The sequence below is a fragment of the Seriola lalandi genome, unplaced genomic scaffold, assembly GCF_002814215.2.
Source record: "Seriola lalandi dorsalis isolate HSWRI2012SDOR001 ecotype SW California unplaced genomic scaffold, Sedor1 jcf7180002054469, whole genome shotgun sequence".
Classification (NCBI taxonomy): Eukaryota; Metazoa; Chordata; class Actinopteri; order Carangiformes; family Carangidae; genus Seriola; species Seriola lalandi.
Window position 1 is genome coordinate 1,024,797 of NW_019525022.1, and position 27,580 is coordinate 1,052,376.

A 27,580-nucleotide genomic window follows, 5' to 3' on the forward strand; every position below is an offset into this window, starting at 1 on the left:
ACGTTCACGCTCCACGCTTTGTGATTTTTTTTTTGGGTTAAAATGTATTTCAGGGATTTCTGTTGGTGTGGTATGTGGCCCTCCCTGTCATGGCTGTAAGAGCCAGGCTGTGACCCTAGGTTTGAAGTCATTTATAACCAGTGTCTCTATTACACAGCCTGTCCACCAGAGAGCACTCACAAGTAAAAGGTCCTGCTCAGTATTCTGGTCACAACTCTTTAAAAACACAAACATAAGCTATGCTATGTGATTATGTAAAACATTAATACTATCATCTGATATATCATCAGATTTTTAAAACTCTTAAATAACAATATCAGCATCAGCCTCAAAAATCTAGCAAAGTATTCATAGGAAAATCAGAAAACTAAAACCAGAAGATGCTCCTTCAGTAAAGTTCAGGCCTTAGATGACGTGATGATCAAATCCTGTAAATTCCACCATGAAAACTGATTGTTTTCGGACAGGCACGCCCAGAGCTCTCTCCCGCTCTCCCAGCGCCAAACACAGACTTGGACAAATTTATGTCTATCCTTGCCCGCCAGTGTTGCAATACCGGGGAGGTTGTGCAAGCATTTTCTGCATTCCTTCACAGTGAGGGTGGAAGGCTATTCTCTAGGCTGGACCCACAGCTTTATCAAAGCAACTTTCAACACCTTTTAACTTTATCAGCGCTACCAGGAGCAGGTGGTGTAGCGCAGCCACTCGCTCACTGTGAATCGACACTGTGGCTGGGAGCAGTGTCGTGCATCGGAAAAACACAGGCTGACTGGTTTTAAAGAGGTTCTCCACTGGGAGGAACTGAGTGATTGGAAGTGGAGATACAACATTCCCTTTACTCTATGTGGTTATTGGCACTCACTCAGTCCTTTCAGCTACACCAGCTAACTTCACTCAAACAAACATCTTCCTCTTTAAGGCACCACTGCGGCTTGTTTTTACATTCTTGATAGTAGTAATAGTGTTTTACAGAGGTTTTAAAATATCAAGCTTCTCACATTTAATATCTTTTTTTTTTTTACTGCAATAGTATCACTGCCATGATCAAACAGTTTGAGACACTACTTTTTTCTCCAAATTCTGAACCCTTTTCCTCCTGGATCCTCTGGATCCTTTAGTATGAGACGTTCATCTCAATTCAGTTCAATAAAACTTTATTTGTACCTGTGGGGCAAATGTATTCAGACATTCTATGTTACTATATTTTCTATATAAGCTATAAATATCTATATAGCTTTTTTTCTTTAAAGGTCCCATTATTGTATAAAGTGAGTTTTCCATTTCTTTTGACTATAAAGCAGGTCTAGATTCCATATTGATATGCACACAGGTTTTGAGCCTCTCTTCTGATTGGCTCACCAACCTGTTGTTACTGGAGCTCCAGAGAGAAGCCTGAGAGAGCAGATGTAAAACTACACTGAGATGGTTTTTGGTTCTTAAAACCACACGTATATATTCTTATGGATATCAACACTTCAAGTGACTGCATCATGCATTAGTTGTCTTGCTATTTCATGTCATGTCCAAAATTATTTGGGGAGGGTTTCTCACACTATCATAACTCTTGACCTACAGGTGAGGCTTATAAATACCTCCTGTTAGAAGCTTGGGGACAGTCACCACTCGCAGTGCTAGTTGACTGCACTATTGTACCTGACAAGCTAACCGCTACACACTAGCCAGCTGTGACATAACAGCCTAGGTCAGTCGCAATAGCTCCCCAAATTAAGTGGGTGCTAGCTAGCTCTGTCACTAACCGCACAAAAATCTCCAGCCAGTTTATTCAAAAGACGCACTTGTTCCACTGACTCCTGCCTCGCGTCTGTCTGCAGACCATGCCTCTTTTGTGCCGTTTATGGCCCAGCACAGCAGGGTTATTTATCACACAGCTGATATGATTGCTTCCTCTATTTGTCAAGACAGCTATTGATCAACTGCACAAATATGCATGACCACAAAGAATATATATATGTATATAATTACATGTTTTCACCAATATTGTACAGTTTTGCAAATGATTTGTCAGCTCACTTGCAATACCTTCGCGGTGCACCAGTGGGCCCTGGCCCACAAGTCGGGAACCACGGATCTAGTCACTGAAACCATGCACCTTCACTGGATATCAAAGGTTGACTTTGTAGCTTGTACTGAAATGTAACAATGGTGCTCCACACTCAGCCAACTTAGCCAGAATAACACACACAACAACCCACAGTGCTAGACCCAATATATTAAAGTTTGGCTAAGTCCTAATGACCCAACTAAATCCTAGTTTTCCTGCTCATGATAGAGTTTCAGCTCCTTTGTCTATAAACCATTCACAGGCCATTGTGCTGTATTACTGTATTATGTAAGATTGCAGGGCTTTGCACAAAATGCTTTGACTTCAGAATATCAAAAACAACAAAGAATATCAGGGTGACCTGGTCAGGCATGTGGCGCACTGAGCAGAGGAATGCAGACTAAAAGACAAATGCAAGAGAGTGGGGTTAAAAACAGAGATGAGAGGAAGAAAGCAGAGGAGATTGACAGATGAGGAGGGGTTATAATATAAGAAAGAGAGGACAGTCAGACAAAGGGGAAAAGCCGGGGAGAGGCCTCTGAAATGAGGACAACAACTCTGCCACAGACAGTTAACAGCACTCAAACACGAGTCAGCTCAACGTAGCAGCTTAGTGGTCCTTCTCTCTCTGCTCGGCATGTAGCCACACCGAGGCTAGCGTGAGCGGCGGCATTGTTGTGTGGCTGGTTTGTGCCAGCGTAAGTGGTTGCCCAGTGGGAGCATTATGCAAGGGACCCTAGCCCTTTGTGGATTAGCCTTCTGAACAGATGTGCTCCGGGCTAACGCTATTCACTGCAGAGGTTCAATAGTGGGACATGCCAACCACTCCAAATCCAGCTGCACAACAGAATGAGGTCAGCAGCAGAGGTAGAGAAGAGACGAGTGCTTTAAGGCTGTGCTGAGTACTGAACACTTCTAAATATTGTTATGGAACAAACAAAAACTGTTTTATTTCTTGTTGCAATCGTGCTGCTAGTTGTAAGGATGCTTGGGTGTCGGGTTGCTCATGTGACAGTAAACAGTACTGATATCTGTCTAGATCAAGCAACAACTAATGCTGGATATCAAACCTCTGATGCAGAATGAAAAGTAAAGTGTGAGCTCTAAAATCAACTAATGAAGCCAATCTAAAAGAGCTATACCTTGCATTTCCTCCTGTGGCCACAGATGTTGGCTCCAAGAAAACATCAGTATTAGATAACAAAGTTAATCTTTTTTTTTATTTCACGAAAGCGTAAGGTCCAAATATTTCACTTTTTTATCGTGTGTCTCTATAGTATCTCCTCAATGGAATGATTCTCACAATGAAATATAATGTCAGGTGTTGGTTTGATTGACAGCTTGTCACAGCCATGTTGGCTGCCATCACAACAGCCACTTCAGTTCCACTCAGACTTCCTCCAAGATTTAGATTTTGGCCTCAAAAGCTCAACTCCAGCAGGGATGGGCACTGACTAGCCAAATAATGGCCACTGCTGACAACTGACTACAAGTCTGCAACCAACTAACCACAATGAGACTGGAGCTGTTCTTTGTGTGTTTTGCTTGTTACTGAATCAACCAATTCAGGTGTTAACATCAGAGTCTACACAGCAAGTGGTCCTGCTGGAACTTGCTGTCCCCTCTGAAGACAAAATCGAAGAGGCTGATGAGCAGAAAAGGGCAAAATATGTGAACCTGGTGTCAGAGTGCTGGACAAAAGGCTGGACACTGTGCTGTGAGCCAGTCAAGGTTGGGTGCTGTGGTGCAGTGAACACTAACACTCCATGGAGTGAGACGACTGCAGCGCATAAAGGGGGGGGGTGGGGGTGGATGAGCACGCCACTTGGACATAAGTCAGAGGCTAATCACTCTAGGCTGGGTCGGCCAGGTGAGGGTGTCTGATGATCCCCCGAAGCACCCGCTGACCCTGGGTTCATCACTGAAGACGTGTCCAAGTAGGACCAGAAGGAGTATTTTAGAACTAATGTCTTCTAAGATTAGTGTTTTACCCTGATCTGGTCCCTCTGGTACAGAAACACGACCACCTTCCTAACAGTCCTGCGGGAAATCAGACCTATTTTTGTAGGTAACATGTTTCCTCTCATCTCAACTCATCTCTGAGTCACTGTCTTTGTTGTGAGAAGAGGAAAAAAAAAAACAGCTCTCTTTCAATTTTGCATGAACCGTTCAACACACTGTAAGCTCATAAGCTCTTCCCAGAGAGTCCTCTGCTGGACGGGCTAACCCATCAGATGTGTCAGAGAGGAAAAAAGCTTCTGATATAAATTAACTGCAATCCATAAAGCCAACCAGCAGAGGGGTTGTCTTTATATAAAACGCCCCAGTTCTCAAAGCTCTAATCGTTTCTTTCCTGCGGATTTGGGGGACAGGGATTGGTCTCGGAGGCACAGGTTAAAGAGAGTTTGAATCATCGGTCCTTAAGTAAAACATTTCTTCATCTGAAGGTTGATATGACCCACATTCAAGTTGGATAAGACAACTGCCATGTTACTTAAAGGTTTAGTTCCAACCCAGTTAGTAAAAATAGGAGGAGAGGAGAGAAGGCTCTGCTCCCAGAGGACTGCTGACTTTGTCGAGGCTGGGCTTTTCCAGAAACCAAGTCACTCTCACAAAAGAAGAATAAGAATAGTTCAGGTCAGATTCTAATGTAATGTGAAGTCATATCAAGCGTGAATAACACCAATCAATACATCTGCAAAAGAAATCTGGATTACACGTAGTTATAAAGACCTGTACAAAGCTAAGATAAGTGGTCTGAAAGAGGACATAAACAATGGGACCTGCTGCCCCTCTCTCTGAGTGGAAGGATCAATACCATCAAGATGAATGTTTACATAAACCTCTTTATCTGTTTCCTATATTTCTGACCAAATTCTTCTTAAGCTCCATAGACAAGCTTATATCAACCTTTGTCTGGAACAAAACAGTCCCACGTATACAGAAAAGCATACTGCAGAGGCCTCGCCTCCATGGCGGTACAACACGCCCTAATTTTTTTTTGTTTTATTAATGGGCGGCCGACATCAGGGCGTTCACATTCTGGATGAGTGACTTAGATAACTCACATACCCCTAAATGGTTCATTTTGTAGGCGTACCTCCTTACCAGCGTTACTGTGTACTGAACCTCCACGACTAAAGCCCGTTTCTTATTATACCACAAACCCTGCTGTGACACATTCAGTGAGAATTTGGAACCAGTTCAGGAAGGTCTTTTTCTCTCTTGAAGTGTCTTACACTGCACATACTGTTTACTGTAGGTAAAATGAAGTTGGCTCCAGTGGGAATGTACTGTAAGTAAAGAGGTGCTACCAAATCTGACCTGCATCAGTGGTTCATTTGGGTTTATATCAGCACCAACATCTGTCACTGAGGGAACAAATTAAGAACAAAGCTGTTCTTTGAGGAAAAATCAAACACGCATACATGAAGATGTTCTCAATTATGTGCGATTCATTATGAGTGGACAGCAGAAAGTTCTAATGACTCAGTCTCGGGCTACAAGCTCAGATCTGTGTTTTTCTGTTCATCCTCCTCTGCTAATATCTAATGATATACAGTATGATCCAAAAGAAGACACAATAGCACAGTTAATGGTACACTAGCGCAATAAAAAAAATTTTAAAAAAGGATCTGAAGCAGTGGAAGTTTGCATTTGGTTCTACTTTGACAGAGCAACCACAGAATGCTTGGAAAGGCCCAAGGAGCTGGAAACTGCCAGAAACACAGTCTGGCATCTCTTAGTGCCCAGAGGATGTGTTAGACAGTCACTGAACTAAGTAATGTTTTCACTGCCTGCAGCATAAAAACATTTAGTTGTGAAGCTGAAAGAGTTTCAAATAAATACCCATCGACCAGCAGTTATTTAGGCAGGTGCTGACGTCGGCATTCCAGCAGCAGTAGTGTGAAACAGCACTGGAGAATTTTTCTACAAACTACAAAAGAATCTGCCATCAGGAAACTTGAATGATGAGAAATTAACATTTAAATTCCACACATAGTGGCTTGAAGTAGACAAAGATTATTTTCCATTCTTGCATTGCCTATAGTCATTAACAGGTCAACGGGGATATACAAAGCAGATCTCTCACTGTTGGTTTGACTGCTGGCTGAGTTGAATCTCCTCTCATCAACTCCTATAGGCATCTGTTTACAAAAAAGGGAGCTCTGATCAACCTGCTGTAAACTAACTGTCCAGCACTAAACAGCAGACAGACGCAGCCGGAGCATTTAGCAGCTAAGGAGCCAGGTATTTTCCTCAGGAGTTGTTGGAGACTGAACCAGAAGGTTCTTATTATTGTGTTATTGATTGCTTGAACACACTGTGGTTCGGGGTGGGCGATCTGGCCACAAAGATCATATAACAATCTCCTTAGATATGATCACGATCTACAGTCAGAATCACGAGTCTCCCCGCAGACCTTGTTGTGCATATGTTCACTTCAACTCAAAGGCCCAACTCACAAATCGTTGCATACAGTTTCCACTTCTTTCGGATGTTTGTCCGCTCACTGCTATTCTTCTGTTTACAAATTGTGTCGCAACCAATTACACCTTAGCTTAGATGGAGTATTTGTCTGGCTGTTAGACCTTTTTGTGTGTGTTATATGTAGCTGCAGCGGTGGTGACGGTGGTTCTTCTTCTGCTCAGGTGCAGAACTGGTGCATGTGACGCTACACTGATCTTAGTCAGTACTGCCGTCACCAGCTACAGTTAGCGGGCTAGCTGTTTAACCGTTAACAATGGGCTGGTTAGCAGCTACTGAACTTTTAAAATGAAAAATCTAAATATAGAAACGTTTAATGAGGCAACCTGTGCAATTAATCTGAAGTAGATCATATGCCAAAGTAAGATACTCCGGGATATAAGATCGTCTGATCGCCCACCACTAACTGTAGGTGCCTCTGACAGTTAAAATGTGTAGCTCACCAGCACACAGCTTACTGACAGCACTTACGGTGCTGCCAAGCAACAACAAGATGCCTTTCAGTGCAACAAATGTTCCACTGAAATCAGAATCAGAGCAGCGGGGGGAAGCTTTATGTTGAGTGCACTGTTTCATTCCACGACTCCCAAGCTTTTATGTGATAACTCAACTAGAGCTGAAACGATTAGTAAACAATTAGTCAATTAACTAGGCAGAAAATTAATTGGCTTATTTAGATAATAAATATGACTGATTCATACTTGTTCTGTTGTTTGACAATAAAAACAGAAAAACATTTAAATGAGAACAGCTTTATTGTGAATTCAGCTGTATTAAAATACTGTATACGTGAGCACAGAGAGGAGGAGAGAGGCAAACAGATAAAGAGCCGAAACCAGCTGACACCAGGCAGAATGAAAATAGCCTATGATGTGGTTCATCCATAAACTAGGGTTTGACCTAGTCTTGTTTTCTAATTTTAATGTCATCCAGCCACTTCCACAACACCCACCACCTCATTTTTACTTTTACACTCTAATTTTACTTTCAGCATGTATGTATGGTCACTTTGAGCATGTCAACACATCCCAGTATTATTAATATAATATGATATGGAACAATCCTAGACCAAAGTGTGGTCAAGGGGGACTGTTTGCCTGATGGTGGCAGTACATGAAAGGTCAAGGGGTCACCAAAATCATTACAAGTCTTCCTTTGGGGGCTGTGACTATACAGACAAAATCCCACAGCAATCTGGCCGATAGCTGTTGAGATATCTTGCTCTGGACTAAGGCGTTGGATGGACAGATATTGCCATCACTTGGTCCTGCTTTGAAGGAAAGTGTTTGCATCTGTGTTATGAAAACGTAAGAAAAAGAATCCATCTGACTACTCAAGCCACTGATTGACCCTTTTGACCCCGCAGGCGTATCAGCAAACACTCTGCAAAACGATCTTCCTTGACAGTTCAGTTCAGTGCAGAGATTTTTCAGTATTGGTCCAGCTAATCCAAAACCTACAAAGTCCTTTGTGCCGTGCATCCACAGGCCATCTCAAGGAAAAAAGGAATCTAACCTTTCTCCAATCTTGTGCACTTCTTAAAATTAATGAAGGGGTTTAGAAATAGAAAGGATATATGGCAGAGGCAAGGCTGTAACCTGTCAAGCAGTGAGTTACTCACAAAGCAGCCTGTTCATGGACTTTTTAAATGGAAACCACGTAGGTCGAACTCCCCCCCATTGAAGATCACACTGTAATGTCAAATTCCTGCTTCTTCTACATCTTCAACAGACTGAAATTAATTTGGGCTCAGCTGTACTTCATTATGGTTCATTATTGTCTTGGAGAGAGATTTTCAACTCTTGAAGATGAGAACATCACATCAGCAAAGACAAGTAAGAATATAAAAAGGCCTGGCTAAACCTGTGTAATAATAGTGTCAATGCATCAGACGTATAGCAGTGATTCCTCACAGAGGCCAGAAAGTGGTTTTTTTCATCAACTCGTGCGGGAGCCTGTCTCGTATTGACTCGCAGGCCCACACAGCACACACAGCTCACTAAGACAACATAATGAGAAGTCAGTCCATTGCTTCTTGAAGCTGAGAGCTCAGAGCAATCACTCCTGGGAAATCAGGGATTCCTCAGTGGGCAAGAGACCAAGGATGATGTCCTGCTGCCGGGGTTAGGGTTGGCTTTGATGTCTCCTGCAGTCACGGCATTATGTAATCAGTGTACAACAGGGACAGACACAAAATAAGTGTTGTGAACTACATAAACACACAGATAGTGATGTGAAAACAAAGAGACGACCAGTTTCTACAGCTAATTTCTTGACTCCTTCACAGTATGTGTATGCTCCGATAAAAACTATTGTCTCCATGTCAGACAACATATTATCTATGGCAGTCACAAGTTACACGATGTTCTGATGCTCGTACACAGCGTCAAACCTACAGTGTGCTCCTGTTAATGAATCATAATGCTAGCATTCTTTGTTAAACCTGCTCAACAACAACATGCTGTTCTGTTTACAATAATCCAGCTGAACTCTCACTCTGAGAAACCCAAACTATCTCAGCTATGCTAATATTAGCTGGGACACTGAGGAATGTAGTGTTTGCCCAAGGTCAAGCTCCACCTAATCATTTAGATTATTCTGAGATTTAATAAAAACAGGAGTGTAGTGAGCAGTACAAGATGTCAACTTATTTTAAGCTGCACTACTCTTACATTCAAAATGGATCAACTGTCTTTATATAAAGGTGAAATGTGTGACTTGTAGTGACAAAGGCACAGAGAATTATCACTAATCTCTGCAGTTGTCCTCAGTTCTTTCGCCTCTTTTAGCTCCTTGTTTTGATATAAAACCAGAGATAAAAACAGAGGGGATTTCCTGTGTACTCTGGGTATTTATCACCATATTAACAATTTTATAAAGTGATTTATGTACCTGACAGCATGAGCACTGAATTGTAAAGTAACACTGATGAAGAGACTGTATTTGATGTGGCTTAGTTGCAACTGGCTGATACCTGCTTAATAAGTTTGGTATTTTTGCTGGATCACTGCTTAGTCTTAAATGCATCAAAATAATAAGATTATATTTTTGCCGCTCATGAACATTCCTATGCGGCCTCACACCAGACGACTCTCCAAGCGATTTCACTGTCACAGACAAACTTCCATGTCAGAATAAAATCAGTTTTGCTAGAGTTGTGGTGCCTTCCCCTCATCTCAATTGTTTGGTGTAAGGTGTTCGTCCGAGCTGTCTTAAGTTGTTAGCTTCTCCAGCACCAAACAGGAAGCAGCAAACTGAGCTTATTGTGAGCATGGAGGCGACATCAGGGAGAGAATGTGGGTGTTAGTAATAATAATAATGATGTACAATTTTAAAGAGAAGAAAAGTTTTTTTTTTTCTGGTAAATGTCCACCAGGAGCATGATGGGAAATAATCTGAAAGGAATCTAGTCATAGCTTTGCAAATAGTGACCCTGCAGATCCCCAGTCTTTACAAAATGTTTTCGTATGTGAACATGTCAGGAATCCTCCCAGCTCCATCCACAAGCAGGCAATGAAGACAACAGTTGTTTATGTTTTGTGTTGCATTTTGTATTTCCTTATTTATACAATAAATAATTGATCACAAAAAAATCTTATAGTTCATTCATTTTCTACCGCTTATCCTCTAGTAGGGTCGCGGGGGGGGCTGGAGCCTATCCCAGCATCTTTTCGGGCGAGAGGCGGGGGACACCCTGGACAGGTCGCCAGTCCATCGCAGAGCAAACACATAGAGACAGACAACCGCCACACCTATGGTCAATTTAGAGTATCCAATTAAGCTAGTCCCCATTTTGCATGTCTTTGGACTGTGGGAGGAAGCCGGAGTACCCGGAGAGAACCCACACAGGCAAGGGGAGAACATGCAAACTCCACACAGAAAGATCCCACGGCCGAGCCGGGACTTGAACCCGGAACCTTCTTGCTGTGAGGCGACAGCGCTAACCACTGCACCACCGTGCAGCCAAAATCTGGCTGGCAGGTATAAGTGTTAACAAAGCAAATATACGTATTTCCCAAAATGCTGCTCCTGTACATTGGTGATGTTTGTAGAAGCAATGTTACACTGTATCCAGCCGATGGTATTCATCACCAAAGTTTAAATGCCATTATTTTCTTATCATAAATCGCTACTTACTTGTTTGTTTGGGAGAGAATTGTACATTAAGTGGAAGTGATAGATTATTTTTAGTTCTGTCACTGTTTGCATGCCAACACATGAAAACCAACACAGTCCCACTGGATTTGGCAAAATTTCCAGAGAAATTAAATGGGTCAGTGAGCGAGACTGGATGGGAAAACCCCTAGAGTGAAAGTTCACTGTAGCTATAGGTGCATCATAATCAAAGCTGTATTACCTCACTGTGTGCTGCTCTCTCAACATGTCATGCTCTGCTGAGGCTTCATCTGATTTATCACATCATACACAGCCACTTTACACTCCTCTCCCTCTCTGTGTGTGCCTCTCTCTTCTGCACACATGAGCACACTGCAGTCACCAAACAATCATACTCATCTGCATGGCAACTGGATCATCCAAGCCATTACAGCCTGAGGGGGAAGTCAATTGAGTGGTATGTCATCAGAGATGTGATAAACAGTGTTGAGAGACTGGGAGTCTGTGTTGGACTGGGCCGATGTGTGTGTGTGTGTGTGTGTGTGTGTGTGTGTGTGTGTGTGTGTGTGTGTGTGTGTGTGTGTGTGTGTCGTGTTGACAGCTCAGTACCTGTCAACAGCTGTGACAATACACAGGAAATGGGTTGCATTTCGACAGCATCCACTGCAATGCCAGATGTACAAAAATGAGAATAATATTTACTGCAGAGCGTCACATCCCTCTGCCAGTGAGGACCTGCAAACCCTCATGTGGGTGTAAGCAGCACCACAACGAGTCATTACAATTCCTTCTTTACATAAGCAGACACAGCTCACTCAACGGAAACATTACAGCTACGAGGGGAGACAAAGTGGAACGATTTTCCAATTGGTCTTCATTTCTGTTCATTACTATTTTCAATGCCGCACATGATGGTCTGAAACTCCTAGAGGATACTGCTGAGGTCTGTGTAGCACAGATGGAAGCTTACTCACTGAGCACTTTATTAGGAACACCATACTCATACTGGATAGTTAAAAACAGCCTCAGTTCTTCATAGCATGGATTTAACAAGATGTTGAAATGTCTGTATCACATGATTTCTGCAGATTTCTACCACATCCCAAAGCTGTTCTACTGGATTCAGGTCTCACGCCAACTTGAGACGACTTTTACTTTGTGACATGGAACATTATCCTGCTGGAAGTAGCCATTAGAAGATGGTAAACTGTGACCATAGAGGGATGCACATGGTCAGCAACAATACTCAGATATGCGGCATTCAAACCATGAGTGATTGGTATTCAGGGCCTAAAATGAGTCAAGAGGACATTCCCCACACCCTTACACCAACACCGGCCTGGACTGACACAAGATCGTGGATGTTTGTATCGTGGTCTCGGTCTCAGAAACCGCCATTACACACAAACTTGAATTCTCAGTAGTCATTACTACAACATTAAATGAATACTCAACAGTTATAATTGCATTGTCCCATGAGTACTCAGCACACATGCGTCGGACCACACCCATTTTCAAGCTCAGCCTTCATTTCGATCTCAACTATACACCTGTAAAGTTTCGTGACAGCGTCTTGCACAGCTGTGACGCTGAACACCTGCCAAAGTACTGAAAACCACCTCTGTGGTAGTTCCTGCTACAGTAGGTGTCTCCAGGACCACATCTTGCCATAATGACTCACACACACACCAACTCACAAAACCAGCCCTGCTGTCATGGCTGATAACAAGACATGTTCTACGTTACCTAGCTCCTGAAAGATTTCAAATTTTATAATACTAATTATTAACTCTACAATGCTATGGTCTGCTTTGGGGAGTGTTTTTGGGAAGAATAAGTGATTTGCAGTGGACTAAACATTTTATATTACTATATGATAAATATTTGTGCTTTGACAACGCTCGCAGCATTAGCCCCAAAACCTCTTATATTTCGACCAAAAAAGAATCTTTACTCAAAGTCCACTTACAAGCTTTTTCCGGAGCTTTGAAGTCACTCTTCCACTAAAGGAGAGCTCAAAGGACACAAAGCTATTTATATCTAAGGTCTTCACGCCTAAGTAAAAGTCTTATCTCTTGCCTATCTGCCCAAATTTACTTGCCCACAGAGTATCACAATTAAATTTAATACAGCAACTAACAGACACCATGCTACAAAGGTAGAATTTAATTCAGCTTTTTAAGATAATTAAATAAACTTTATGAGGAAACATGTAATCATTATCCTTTTGCTTATAACCAACAGTAATTAAAAAAGAAAAAAGAAAATCCAAGAGCAACTAGTAAAATATTTTACTTGTGTGTTTCAGTGGAACGGCCCATTAAAAGACAGCTTTTAGTCAACATATAGTCCGAACACAAACCCAGTGCTGTCTCAGGAGAGAGCCTCTGTCATCCACGATGCATCATTCCAGTCAGTATAGAAACCAATGTGTTAAAGGCAGAACAATGGCACTCTGCTGTGCCACCGTCAGCGCTCCACTAACAAGGCTACCATTGACAGCTTCAAAACTATGTTAGCTCTGTATTGGAAGCTATGCTGCTGCAGAAATAAACCTACCGAGGTCCAGATGACCTCACAGGATATAACCATAGGGGTGCAGGAAATGCCCTGACCAGGATGGGCTTATTAAGGCTGCTACTGAAATTCTTACAGATGCTAAATGTATTATCAAGGTTTCCATGTCTTTGAAATGTGTTGTTTTTCCTGCAACAATTGCTGTGAGCGAGATTAAGAACAGTCTGATTCAAGATTCTCCCTATTTTTAATAGATCTAGATAAATACAGCCAACTATTGATAGAAAATGACATCAGTTATTTGCAAATCGAATACATCCTCACAGAGCTGGCTAGCTTCTGCATTCAGATCAATGCTAGAAAGCTTCCCAGCTGCTTGGTTATCAGCAGCAGGGAGAACATGTGGGTGTGCTGCAGTGCAGCAGGGAGGCCTGACACATTACAAAACCACTGTTGCTATTTCTGGAGCGTGAGATGCTTATAAGTCAAGAGGTGTGCTGAGCATTATGGGTGTGGAGTCTGAATGCATGTCCAGCTGCTCTCATTAGTGGTAACCACAAATGACACATGGCATATGACATTCTCATTCCTTCTAAATGAGCAGTTGACTCGCTAGGGGCAATTAGTCAAGGTGAGGGAAATAATGTGTGACATATCTGCTAAGTTCTGAAAGGTATCTCCTGCTGCTGATACAGGACTTCACCATGAGCTGATGGATCTCACAACAGCTATGGTTTCTAATAATCTCTAGACTAGTTATGTTGAGACTGAATGATTTAATCATAACGTTATCAAATAAGTTTTGCCATGATGTCTCTATTCAAGGGAAGATTTACAAATTATAAGTCAAATCCGCAAGTCCAAAACTTTGTTTCTAGAACTAGTCGTTTTTTACATTTTGCCAAAAATGAAATGCTATTTAAAAAAATTAACTCTGATTCACCAAAAATACTGAACCCTAAAGTAACACCAAAGTAAGAGTTCAAACCATGTTGTGCTTGACATTTAGTAAAACTTTTACAGACGCAACTTACAATGTAACTGGAAGAAAAGTTGTGTTTGAAGGAATGTGACCTGACGTGAACGACCATGAGTTACACTTATTGACATGACACATAGATGATACAAAAATAGTTTAATCAGCAGTGAGTCATGACAACAGTGATGAGTCAAACTCTTTCTATTCCTGTTGTATGAGGTTATTTTAGACAGCCAGAACTAAAATTACTTGTTTAATCCAATGGAGTTTTGTAGATTGTTCAGTTATTTGTTTGTCACAAAGTAGTGGAGCAGCTTATATACAGAGCAGCTACAGCCACAAATAGAGGCTAATTCTTTGGGGATCACTGGAATCAAATCGTAAATACAGAGCAGGAGGAGGCATTGCAACCGAGCCAAGATAAGGCAGAAGAACTTGTTAGTAAAAGGACCGTACCGTATGGTTATTTTAAACCATTTCTTAATTGAATTCAAAGAACAATTACTGTATTGTGCTATAAACTGTCACGCTGATATAAAATTACATATACTGTGACATAAGATTTTGGCCATATCGCCCTTCCCTGTTGATGGAGGCAGGGGTCATGAACTTGACCCCTGCCTCCATCAACGAGCCAGATGCTGTGCAGGTACAAGATGTGCGAGATGTAAAAGCGGCACACCAAGCCCCCCACAACCGCCAGTGAACTGCAGTGCAGACCTCAACCCCCAAAGCGGGAAGAAAAAGGAAGACAGCAATAACCTCCCTAAGGGAGGCCAAAGACAAAGTTGTTCTGCAGCCTCCTGGATTATTAAACCTGATGTCTCACAAAGAGAAACATGTGCTTGTAAGATCCACAACAACTAAGATGAAGAGGCTTCACCAGCTTGGCATCTTGCAACCTCATCTACAACTCAGACATTACATGTGTTGTATGCATGTTGTATTTGTTTTTCTATTGTTTTTGGTGATTAGTTGCAGTAATGAGAATTTTCAAGCACTTGTTTGATGAAATAGGAATAAAAATGTCATGGACTGTCAATATATGTCATGAAATTAATAGTCCAGATTACCTAAGACCTTGTTTTTATGTTTTAAAAGAAAATAACCTTATTTATGTCCTTTTTAAATGTTTCATGTTTGAAATCTTTCAAACATCAGAATAGCCCTCACACCGAGGGTCTCATCTCACTGGACAAAGACCTAGAGGCATAAATACATGACTGGTTTGATCCAGTCTATTAACATTCTCCCTCTGTGCCCCCCCACCCCTCCCTCTTTGTCTTTCAGTCGTGCCCGGCGTGTCCCAGACTAAAGTAAGTCATCACTGCTGCACTGGCTTCCACACTTTGACAGCTGAGTCTTGTGATGCGTGAAGGACCTCCATGCTGACTCGTGTCTCTCGCTCGCTCTCTCTCTCTCTGCCTTCTTTCAGTCTCCCAACAGAGCTTAACAGTGCACCACGCACTCAACAGCACCAGTCCTTACTTACCTAGCTGTGTAAAAAAACACCCACCCACAGCCAGGCGTAGACACACTGTTAGATTTAAAAAGACACCTGAATTTCAAACAGGATGTAAAACCAGTGGTTTGTTTCCATTAGAAGACATAGATGAAGGCTTATTATCCAAAATATTTCAGTTTCGTGATGACTCTAATATCTTCAGTGTAATGTGATTCATCAATCATGTTGATTTTTATTTCTATTAGAGCTGCCTTTTCCTCCTTTTGGGAGATCTGTAGAAATCACAGCAGACTCTTTTTGCCTTTATTTGACAGCTGACAGTAGAGACAGGGGGTGGGGGGGTGGACGACATGCGACAATGATCCCCATTAGGAATTGAACTGAGGATGCTGCAGTTGTATGACCTTAGAGCTCTAGGCCACAGCCTACACCACTTGCTTGTAGTTTTGGGAATCATTCTAACATGTATATTTTTTACCAGTGTCACATGTCCCATTGTCACTGGTGCTTTTCCACTGAACTGAAGCTACACAGATGCTGTACTGAAAACTCAACAGTCAAGCAGACAGTCTGTCACACAGACAAAGCTGGGCATTAGTTTTAAGACCCTCATCCTTTCCCTGCTATCATGACATGTTTTGACTCCTATTTGTCATAAAAGCTAAGCTCTGACAGCTGGAGTCAGACCAGGAGCTGGTGAAACACTGACATGCTACCAGCCAACAGTGGAGGTAAAACCCAGGCCAGCAGGAACAGCACTGCGCTGGACACAGATTCAGCTCAGTGGCCACAGCAGAAACTGGAGGTCACGTGACAGATTCTGACCCAGAAGGAATGTCACATATACAGCCATTACTGAACAAAAAGATGAAAAACAGCAGCACACACACTCAGGTCCGGTGTAAAGCCTTATCAGGATATTTCTCTGCCGTTCATGTGCGGCCAGCTAGCTCAGCCAGAGGAGGACAATCATGCTCATGTGCAATTGGCTCAAAAATGTGGAAGCCTGAAGAACATTTTCAGCTCAGTGCTCAGTGAGCACCTGAACATCCAGGCTATACACCTGACATGGCCTGGAAGTTACTCGAAGTGACGTTAACTTCCATCAGCTGGAGGTAAGAGTGCAAACATCAGGGATTAATGAAGCCACTATTTGGAATTAGTGGTAGTAGTAGGTGTGCCATGGCAGTGGAAACTTAGCTTCATGTTAAAGACCCCCTCAAATGAAAATCAAGCTTTTAACCTTGTTAACATGTCCATATCTTGTTTTTTATATAATACGAGACAAGAATACAAGATATAATACCCCACCTTGAACTGCAACGAACCAATGACAGTCTCACAAAAACAGATTCAGACAGCCGGGGTTTCATTCGTCACAAACCTAAGGAACCAATCCTGTCAACTTGCAGGGACAGATCATCAATACAGCTGTTGCTTCATGTCCTTTCTATCGACTTGTTAGAGCTTGTGTACAGAGGATTTCAATTTTTTTTTTTTTTTAGTCAAGTATTACTTGTGCTAAGGGCGCCATGTTGGCCCAGGGATTAAGGTGTCGACCATCAACCACAGCAAACCCAGTTTGTGTCCGGCTGTGCACCTTAGTTGCATGTTATTCCAATTTCTCTCTCCCCTCCTTTCCTGTCACCTCTCTACTGTTGGCAAACTTATTAAGACAACAGAAAATTGATTTTAATTCTGTTCTGCCAACAGTCACACATTATAGAGAAAGTAAAGACATCCGTCTTTTTTTTATATAGACACTAATATAGTTACAAATGAGCAACACAGAGAATGTATGGTTAAACCAAGGTGATCTAACCCGTGTGATGCAGTGTTTACATCAAGTCAAGCAAAATTCACCCCTCCTGTGTTTCTGAACAACAGTACAGAGCAGATCTGCTGCCCTCAGAAGTTTTCTTAACACCATGATTTCAAATTTCAACACGTGAGAACTTGGGCCAACAATCTAAAGAATGTCATTTAATTTTAATTTCACAGTTTTTCAGTGCGTTCGTTCACAGAGATTTAGCTTTCCTTCTCAGGACAGATCTTCGATTCCGAGCACAATACACACTTATGCACAGCATGTTCTCGCAACGGGCACAAGAAACTTCAATTTTGAAGAGCTTTACACTTTGTTAAGAATAAGTAACAGAAATCACTAACACACTGCCAGAAGGAAGGAACCCTGTATTCTGGTTGCATTTTAACCAGACTTACAATGATCTGGATGTGAATTATTGATATACATGTACATAATATATACTATAAATTATGAACTAATTTCTCTACTAGGGATGTGGACAGAAGGCAGATGATGAGTATCAGTTTGTTAATTCTACACAACATAAATAAAATCCATAAAGAAGTTCCAGTTCACACTGAGAGAAGATGTGGATCGAGTATAATAAAACAAAGCATTCACAACTTGTTACCCATTGTCGGCATATCATTTAACAGACTTTAGGGGTCTGCCATGTTAAATAAAGAAGATGGCTTTGGCCCTAAACAGTCATTAAATGGTATTGGGTATATGGGAGCTGCTGTTGCTATACTGAAGTAACTGGACCAATCCTCAGCCTACAGTATATTTCAACTCATGCTCTGCTAGGTCAGCGCAACATACACTGGGCTAAAACCATCTCCCTGGATTACTGCACTTAGTAAGTGTATAAAACAATTTTTAGATTTAGTTTAGATTTAAATTGACTCTAATCAGTTATAATGTTCTCAAAGATAACACTCCACAAAAACTCCCTTTGACCTTCATGGTGATATGGAGGGAATCAAGAAACATTTACGTAGGCAGAACGTGCTCAAAGGCTTAATTTAAAGAAGGATGAGGAAAGTGGAGAATGACTTTATTCGCCACTTGTTTTGTTCACATCTGGTAGTGCTGGATTTCCTCTACGGTTCCTCTAAAGATAAATACTTGAAGCCACGACACTTGCGGGTACCACCCATGTCCTCAGTGACATGTCTTATACCAGTGGGTCCTTCATCATTACAAGAAATGTTGCAGCTTGCAGGCAGAAATATTTACCTGAGGACTTAACATAATGGTTCATGTGAGGTACATTAACAACAAACATGTTGAGTGTTCTCCACAAGCCTTTTGATTTTACATGTCAAAATTTATTTACTCATCATGGGGAGTGACATCATTTGAGGAATCTTGGGTTGGACTGGGAGACTACATTACAACCTGAACTGTGAAGTTTGAAAGACATGGGTATTTAAATGGTAAATGGTGAATGGACTGCACTTTATACAGCTATTCTAGTCTTAGAAATCACCAGAAACGCTTTAGAACACGTGCCACATTCACCCATGCACACACACGTTCATACATCAAACCACCGAACTTCCGATTAGTGGACGACCCGCTCTCCCTGCTGACGCTATCAGGTTGTGAAGGAAGAAAGCTACCTGTATTCTGTCAAATGAATGCAAAACCAAGGAGAGAGGGACATCATGAAACCAAAGAATATATAAATTTCTCCCTTTCTGATTTTTTTTCTCAATGGAGACCACAGGACACAGGATTTACAGAGCAGATATGCACGCTGTAAATACATGTTTTTTGTCTGCTACTTAAGTATATTATCCATATACCCCTGGCCAATGTGCCCAATTAATTTTTCGACATGATTTGTATATATCCACTGGAGGCTACAAGGTTCAGTACACCCTAAAATATGAAAGTGTTTCAATACTGTGCTCAAAGAGAACTGGGATTAAAATAGCTGTGATTTTGAATAATCAAAATCAAAAGAAATTCAAGTGTAAACGTGCTCAGCAAACGTAATGGTAAACTGTTTAAAGTAGTTGCTGTGGTGGAGTTCGAGGAGAAGATCAGGAGGTAATTAAGACTGAGGTGTTCTTCAAATAAACTATATTGCTCAATTTTCAGCCAAAAAAGTGATGGAGATAGTTGTGTAAAGAATGAAAACAGAGAGCTTGATGAGGTTTCAGATGCTGTTGGACAATCTTTCACTGATCCCTTTAGGATTCCTCTTGTTGGGATAATGTATATCCACAGTAATTTCAGTCAGATAACAACAAAATCAGACTATGACTATCAAAACCAAAGTTTTAATAGTAGTTATTCTGATACCTCCGGTGTCTGCCTGTCCAACACTAGCAACCTGCTCTAGTGACATGCAGACAGACACACAGACAGATGGACATCTGACCAACAGTGCCTTTCTTGGGTCCAACTGTTGGAGGAGCATCAAATACTCCACCATAATTTAAATGGTCCCAGAAGTGAAAGGCAAACAGGCAACAGCTCCTAACAGTGATCAAGTGTTTTAAAATGAATTGCTCTTGTTGTCACACTTGATACTTATGTCTCATAATGTCGACAGCTGTGATCAATATGCTACCATAAAAAACAAATAACAGACTTCTCCTTTAATGTCACAGAGGAAGTTATTGGTCTCTGGCTCAGCAATGCCTGTGGCGCCACTGCTCATACTGTAGCTGTAGCTACTGCATAATGGACAAGTTACATTAAAGAGACCAGAGGTGTTAAGCTAGGAAGCTGTGCGACATTACGTCCCTAAACAAGGCAGCCGTTCTTGCCTGGAAGCTACTATAGTTTGCACTGTGTTGTTGCTGGAAGCCTGTTGTATTTTCATCCTCAGGGTTGGTCACAGTTTCATTGCAGTGATTAATTCCTGTTAGTACGTTACATAACACTACTGTTACAGATGCAGCTGATGAACTGGTCCCACTTTATGTTCAGCATGTAACAGTAAAGTAATGCTGCACTGCTGCACTGATGTGATGCAGTCACTTGTCTATAAGACACCATTAACCTCAATTGATTCTATTCTATTTTAGCACCCCATTGTATAAAAATGGTTTCAATGCTAATGACTCTGTATTTGAGTTGAATATCAGGGGGGAAAAAAAGCAAACAACTCTTTGTATAATATACATAAAAGCCACGTTTGGTGGAACACTTGTGTTTATTTTTTGGGACTCTTTGGTTGTGGCACAATTTATAAATAGAAGACAGCATTGTGGATGAAAACTAGCAGTGTGCGGACAAACATCCAAAAAAAGTGTGAAAGTGGCGGAAAGAATCATAGCTTCTGGTCAATTGGTAAGAGGATGCAGAGATATGTGGGTCGCGCTTTTGAGTTGAAGTGACAGGTCTTGTTTCCAGGCAACCATGCACAATTACTCATGTGATCACGAGTTAAACTAAATCTGAGTAGAGACTCGTGATGAAGATCGTGGATCATGATTCGACCTGAAAAGATTGTGGTATGATCTTTTTTGCCAGATCGCCCACCCCTAGTTACCGTCTATGGGCAATACCACAGCTCCTGATGCACTGAACAGACTGTATACAGACTGTAGAAACAGATGAACATAGAGCTGTGATATCCCCTGTTGGTTTCAAAGTGACTTTTTTAAAGTCTTGGGTTTCCCTCAGGATTTGAGATGTAGTGAGCAAGCTACTTGCTGGTTTTCTTGTTTAGATTATGTCTCCTTGTGTTTCAGATTATATGGTGGTTGGTTTTTTTGGTAATTGTCCCAGTATACACCCTAACTTGGTAGAGTCAACCTACCCCCATGAAGATTAACTCCACCCAGCCACTGCATCACCAACAGCAGGTGGGAGTCCATAAATAAGCACACCCTCTCTTTGGCCCTCTTTCGATTTCTAAGACACTAGTGTACACTGTTGGCTCTTGCATCATAGATCCCATAGTGGATCTGTGTGGGTGTCAGGGAACCAAGACAAGAAAAGGCAAAGTCCAAATGAACAGCATGAGTGTGTTACTGCCACCCAAGACGCCATCAAAAAGCCACTTGTTTCCCTGAATAGTGAGTGTGAGTAAATGAGTGCAGGGACTATGAAAGGAAGAAGAAATCATTATCGTGGGGTCAGGGGAGTTTTTATGTTACTCCTTGAAGTCTCCTCTGACTCCTCAGTATTTACTGCTTTTCTGATACAACTGACAAAAGGGAACATTGTCTGACTCAGTTCCCAGTGCCAGAATAATTTCTCTTTTTTCTGGAGCTCCGCACTCACCTGCAGCCTATGAATGAGGTCATCTGCTAGTCTTAACGACAACTTGGGTCTTAGTTCTACAGTTGTCACCACATTTTTCTATAAGTTATGATAACATTGTGATCACCAAAGCTACTGCTGAGGTCTGGGAACATGGCATCATTGCTACAACAAAGTCTGATAGAGGAATCACATGATCAGACAGGTGGTAAACAAACCGACAGTTTATTACATTTTATGTGTTATGGGTAGATTGTGTCATTATTCCCTGTTTGTTTGTCCCTAGTTTGTGTTTCGCCTTCTTTGTGTGTGTATGTGTGTATGTGTTTATGTGTGTCTGGCTGGGCGTGGCTACCCAGTTCCTTCTCCCACCGTTCCACCTGAACACCTGCTTCTCATCAACTCCCCCAAGCTGCAGCAGTATTTAAACCCCCGGCTCATCCCTCCACTCTTCACCAGTTCGTTCAGTTTCTCGTGCAGTACAAAACCAAATTCTAGTATATTCTTTCCGTGTTCATGATCCTACTTCTGTTTACCTGGGGTTAGCTGCTGCCACAGTCACCTGCCACATTCATCTCTGTCGTTGTTTCCTGTTCCTCACTACAAACTCCAGTGAAAATATTACTGGCGACTCTTGTAGCCAAAGTTTGTCCAAAAAGTCACAAGATTTGTCACTAGGTGCATTTAAAAATAAATAAATAAATAAATAAATAAATAAATAAAACTAATGACAAAAGCACCAAAACGTTTGCAACATTGCAATACATTTTGAAAGAGCAACGGCCAGTTCTTAAGTCTTAGTCAGATCCTACACCTCCCATAATGCAACTGAATAGCATCTCATTAGAGCTTCCATGTTACTCGTTCCTTTCAAACTCCATGGCCCTGGTTTGTAACCCAGGCTTTGCTTTAAAAACTTGTAATCCCCAAGCACAACCTGAGGTAACCATAACCCAGATGACATCATCAGGGTATGTCATATTAATTGTTTTATGGAAACAACGAATGACATTAACAAAGATTTTTGATAAGCATTCCTTTTATTTACTTATTGATGGGGGGGTTTGAACCCACATCTGACAGAGGCAATCAGATTATATCTTTCAATTGAGGCATCCCAGAGATTACATCACTGGCTACAACTTAAAGCAAGTAATGAGTATACTGAAATTGGATTTTCAAAGTAGCTTCCCTCCATCGCTGGTTCCAAGCCAGGCCTGATGAGTTTATGTAATCCCACGGTTTGCCAGTATTGAGCGCACCAAGTGTGCTCCCTATTGAAATGCATTGTGGTAATAAAGCATGAGGACGACTTGGGGTCATGTTTTAACAGGGCTAAATTGCAACGACAATCATTGCATTTTTGTGCTTGGGTTTCTTGAACTAACATTGCATAACAATCACACAAATTCATGCTAATCAACAGAAGCAACCACCCTCATCACTAATTGCAAATGCAAACTGTTTCAGTTCTAAGACTAATCCCTCGAGGCTGGAAGCGTTGTGTCCCAATGCCCATTTATAATTGGAGCTTTATCTGATGTGATCAGTGATTGTGGGATGGAAAACCCTCTCTCTTGTTTGATGGCAAGAACACTTTGTCTTGACAGAGGCCATTCTGTTAGACACGCAATACACTCTATTCTTGTGTGTTTACATGCTGTGAGGATGGGAGCTGATATATGCGGTGTGTAATGGTATTGGGCGGGAACTATGAGCAGCAGAGCACTACGATAGTCGAATGAGAGGAAAACAGACGTAGCACCCCCATTAGATCAGAAACTCACACTGGCACATGTACCAGCCAGATATTGAAGGCAACAGCCCACTGAGTCTGGTGGTCTCCAGTTAACCAGTTTAACCACTTACAGACTGGCTAGAGCTCCATAATGCAGTCCCAAAGGAACCTCTCACTCGTGCAGCAGACAACCAGAGGAGAGCTGCAGCTGCTGATATGAATTGATACACAGCCACATCCACTAACAAGAGGAAATGGGAGCAGATGTATCATTATGTAGCATTAGGTAACAACGACTGCATTGCAAACTGAGTTGTTCAACCGAGCATTATCCATAAAGTGCTATTAATAGGTCAGTGACCAGTCAGCAAAACTGACACGCAGGAAAGTAACTTCAAACCAGACACACACACACACACACACACACACACACACAGCCACAGTCCCACACAGGCTCATAAATAGTTGGAAACAGCGTAGGGATCAATACACAGGATGACTCAGATTGCACAGAGCATGGCCACTACAGCCCCAAATGCTCCCAAACCAGATATAACCTCTGAGATGTAATACTCCAGCTCTGTATTCACCTGCCAGCACCGCAGAGAGCAGACCAAGGACAGAGAGGCTGGATGCCGAAGTGCCTCGTCATTTTAGGCAAAGAAACGTTAAAAGTAAACATGTCTGAGCGATTACTACCAGGCCAGCATCAGAGAATACACCGGAGCAATTAACACAGTGTCTGTGACAATGAATCATGGGAGAGCCTTGGAGGATGAGCACTCAGCCTGGCTAGCTTTCCAGACGGACACTGGCCTTATTTCCATGAAGTACAAATAGGAGTAGACATAATAAGACAAACAGCTTCATCAAATCACATGAACTTTCTTTATTATTCCACAATAGATGGTAATGGTCACAAGAACAGTTGTGGATTGGATGGCCACAGCTAATCTGATTGTTGTAAGTGGACTCACAGAAATAGCAACTGCAAAATTGGCATATTTCTTCAATCGATGTGAAATATATTATACTAACTGCTCTAAGCAACCGCTACTACAGCATCTGTGTTAACTAAAAATGGTATTGGCAGGACTCAGACGCCATTCACTACTGACTGGTTATAGCAAAACAAAACAAAATAACCCCGTCCAAGCAGAAATCAGCTATGATTTCTGAATGAAATTTAATACACTGGCAATTCAGTCTGATGATCAGACTAACTAGCTCTAAGCACTTCACTACCCACAATCTTCAGCAGTTACTAGTCAAATACCCTTTTTACACCAAAATTATAGCAGGTATAAGCAGGGTTTTTAAACGCGGGTAAACCTGCTAAATAAGGCAACTGACTCCTTTTACACTGTCAGCCGAGTTTGCCTGAGAGGACTCACACAAGTGCAGGGCAGGGAGCAATGTCATCACATGCAGTTAGAGAGCACACACACACACACACAGACGCAGGGGAGAAAGAGTGAGCTGCTAGCTGCCGTGCAGACTGGTGGAGCCTCCATGTGAGACGCTTCGATTGGTAATTGTGTGTTTTTGAAACTTATTTCAGGGCTATGCTCGCTCTTTCATCCCCGAGCGCAGTGTAGCTGCATTGTTTCTGGCTTAACAGCACCATGCTGGGCAGGTGACAGGTGTCAGTTTACAGTGTTTGTGCTCTGAAAGACATAACAGCTCAGAAAAGGGGCAAAAATGTGCGTGTTCGCCCGGGTGTTGTGTTTACATCGATACCGATCAGAGCCAATAAATGCTCAGGTCTACTGCAGAGTCATTCAACCCGGGTTTGAATTCACTGATCGATTGTACTCTTTTCCGTTGTCGACAAAAGCCCGATGTTAGCAGGTCGGAGCGGGTTTTGTGAACTGAAGACACAAACAGAGCTGCAGCAAATTCAAAACACTTTGTTGTTTCAAGAGGGAAAATCCCTGCACAAAGAAAGCTTTAGTCCCGCCTGGACAAACTGTCTTTGACTTTTCGTCATCATCATGATTAAATTGGTCCCTCTGAAATTTAGTATTGCATTTCCATAAAGTTGGGGGAATTGCAAGGAAAAATGATCAAAATTGATGCAACGGAGTTGTTTGTATTTTCATTCTTTGTCCAGGGTCTGGCTAAAATCACTGAATCCTACATATCCCATAATGCAACTCGATAGACCCTTCTTGCATGGTAAACATCCAGGCCTTTTAATGTTCATGCCCACAATTAAATCAAAATAATAACAAAATGAAAGCAATTCTAGAACACGTGTTGTCTCCAAGCCCAAGCTGAGATAACCCTGATGACATCAGCAGGGTTATTTCCTGAGCAGTAATAAACATGACAAGTAAATTGATATTGGTGTGTAAAATTTACCCTTAAGGCTTTCACAACACATACACAGCTGCGCTAGACTTCCATTTCTTTCTCTTACATAGAGAGGGTGGAAAAGAGGTTTTGGCATTTTTATACTCTTTGTTCCCTGAGCCTCTACTCTGTAGAAATGAGCACAGCCACCAGGCAAGCAATCCTATGAACCCTCCACACACACACACACACATACACACCCACGCACACCGATATATATACATACTCTGTGTCCTGACTGACAGAGATGGAGAGAAATTTTGGTTTGTCTGCCATATGTACAATTTGGCTGCATAAAGAGGTTTTTGAAGGTCAGTCTTAACGTTGACATTGTTGGAATAAAACAGCCATCACCACTATTTTATCATGATATTCAGTTTTTAACCCATTTTCATGGAGCTAAAGATAAAAGGTTCTCTGACAGAAAGGTATTCTCGCCAGGATGGATAAACCTCTGAAACAGCATTTAGACCATCAGAGTCAATTTAGGTTAAAGGATTCCAATAGAACCTGTGTAACAGTGTTCTAATGTGCAATCAACCTGCATTACAGCCATTACGCCAGACATAGATGCCACTCACTACAACATATCTGAATTTCAGACCAGCACTAGCCTGATATTAATGGTTAAATCATACACCATCATAACAATGCAACCGTTAACACACAGACAAACACGCATGCACATCAACACCGTGTCGCACTCGTTGGCAGGTGCAGCCTCTGAGCGGACTGCCAAACAGACAGCCTTCCAGGGCTACGATACAGTGAAGGAAGCCAGCCAGCAGCAGGCACCAGCCATGTTAGCAAAGCTAGCAGGTTGCATGCACACAATACCTGCCTGCAATGCGTGACACGACAAGCGACAAGGCATGAATCAATCACACATGGTAATCATGAAGGCAGATAGATTTCCCACACACACACACACACACACACACACACACACACACACACACACTCTCACACAAACAAGAATCCAGGCAAGGACACACTCGCCCAAATCCATTGTCTCTGGGTTTGGTATTGAAATACAGACGGATTAATGAAAAGATGGATGGAGGGATGGATGGATGGTTGGATGGATAGATGGATGGATGGATGGATGGATGGAAGTATGCAGAGATAGATAGCTCACCGGTTTGCCTTCTTCCTTTCTCTCCACCTCTTTCAGCACATTATCCAGGCTAAGTGTGCGTGTGTGTATGTGTACATGTGTGTGTGTGTGTATGTGTATATGTGTATGTGCGGTGAGCCGGCGAGGATACACACTGCTACATCCCCTCCTCTCCCTCTCTCTGACGATCCCTCCCTCTTTCTCTCTCCTCTCTGGGATTTATTTAATTATTTCCTCCCTCCTTCCTTCCCTCCCTGCCTCTCTCACTCGCCCTTTCTTCCTCTCTCTCTCTCTCCTCACAGCTGATAGAGTCGCCTTGCTTTTCTCAAGGCTGTTTAATTCTCTCTCTCTGTCTGCTTCTCCCGTCTGCTTCTAGAATGTGTTATCCTCGATGAAGTCCTTCCTCTCTGGTTTTTTGCTGTGGCAGGCTGAGCCAAAAATAGAAGAATAAAGACAAAAAAAAAATGGAGTGCCTGCTTTGTATATTAAGAGCTGATATCTGCATGGTACAATGCTCCCTCCCTCTCTCTCCCTGTCTCTCACTTTCACACTATGTCCCTCACCCGCCTCTATGTCTTGTGTGATGCAGCAGCGCTGCAGGCTCCTCCCTGGAGAGACAGCGGTGCCACACAGCTGAGAGAAAAGCGAGGGGGATGCTGGGAAAAAGTGGTGGCAGTGGGAGGGGAAGGAGGAGGGTGGGGCTGTGGGG

The 27,580-nt window shown here is 42.1% G+C and overlaps 1 protein-coding gene across 1 annotated transcript in view; it reads right to left on the reverse strand.

The window, feature by feature from the left end:
• Positions 1–27,580, reverse strand: part of prkcz (protein kinase C, zeta) — a 105,462-nt gene that overhangs the window by 65,142 nt on the left and 12,740 nt on the right. The window lies entirely within an intron of this gene.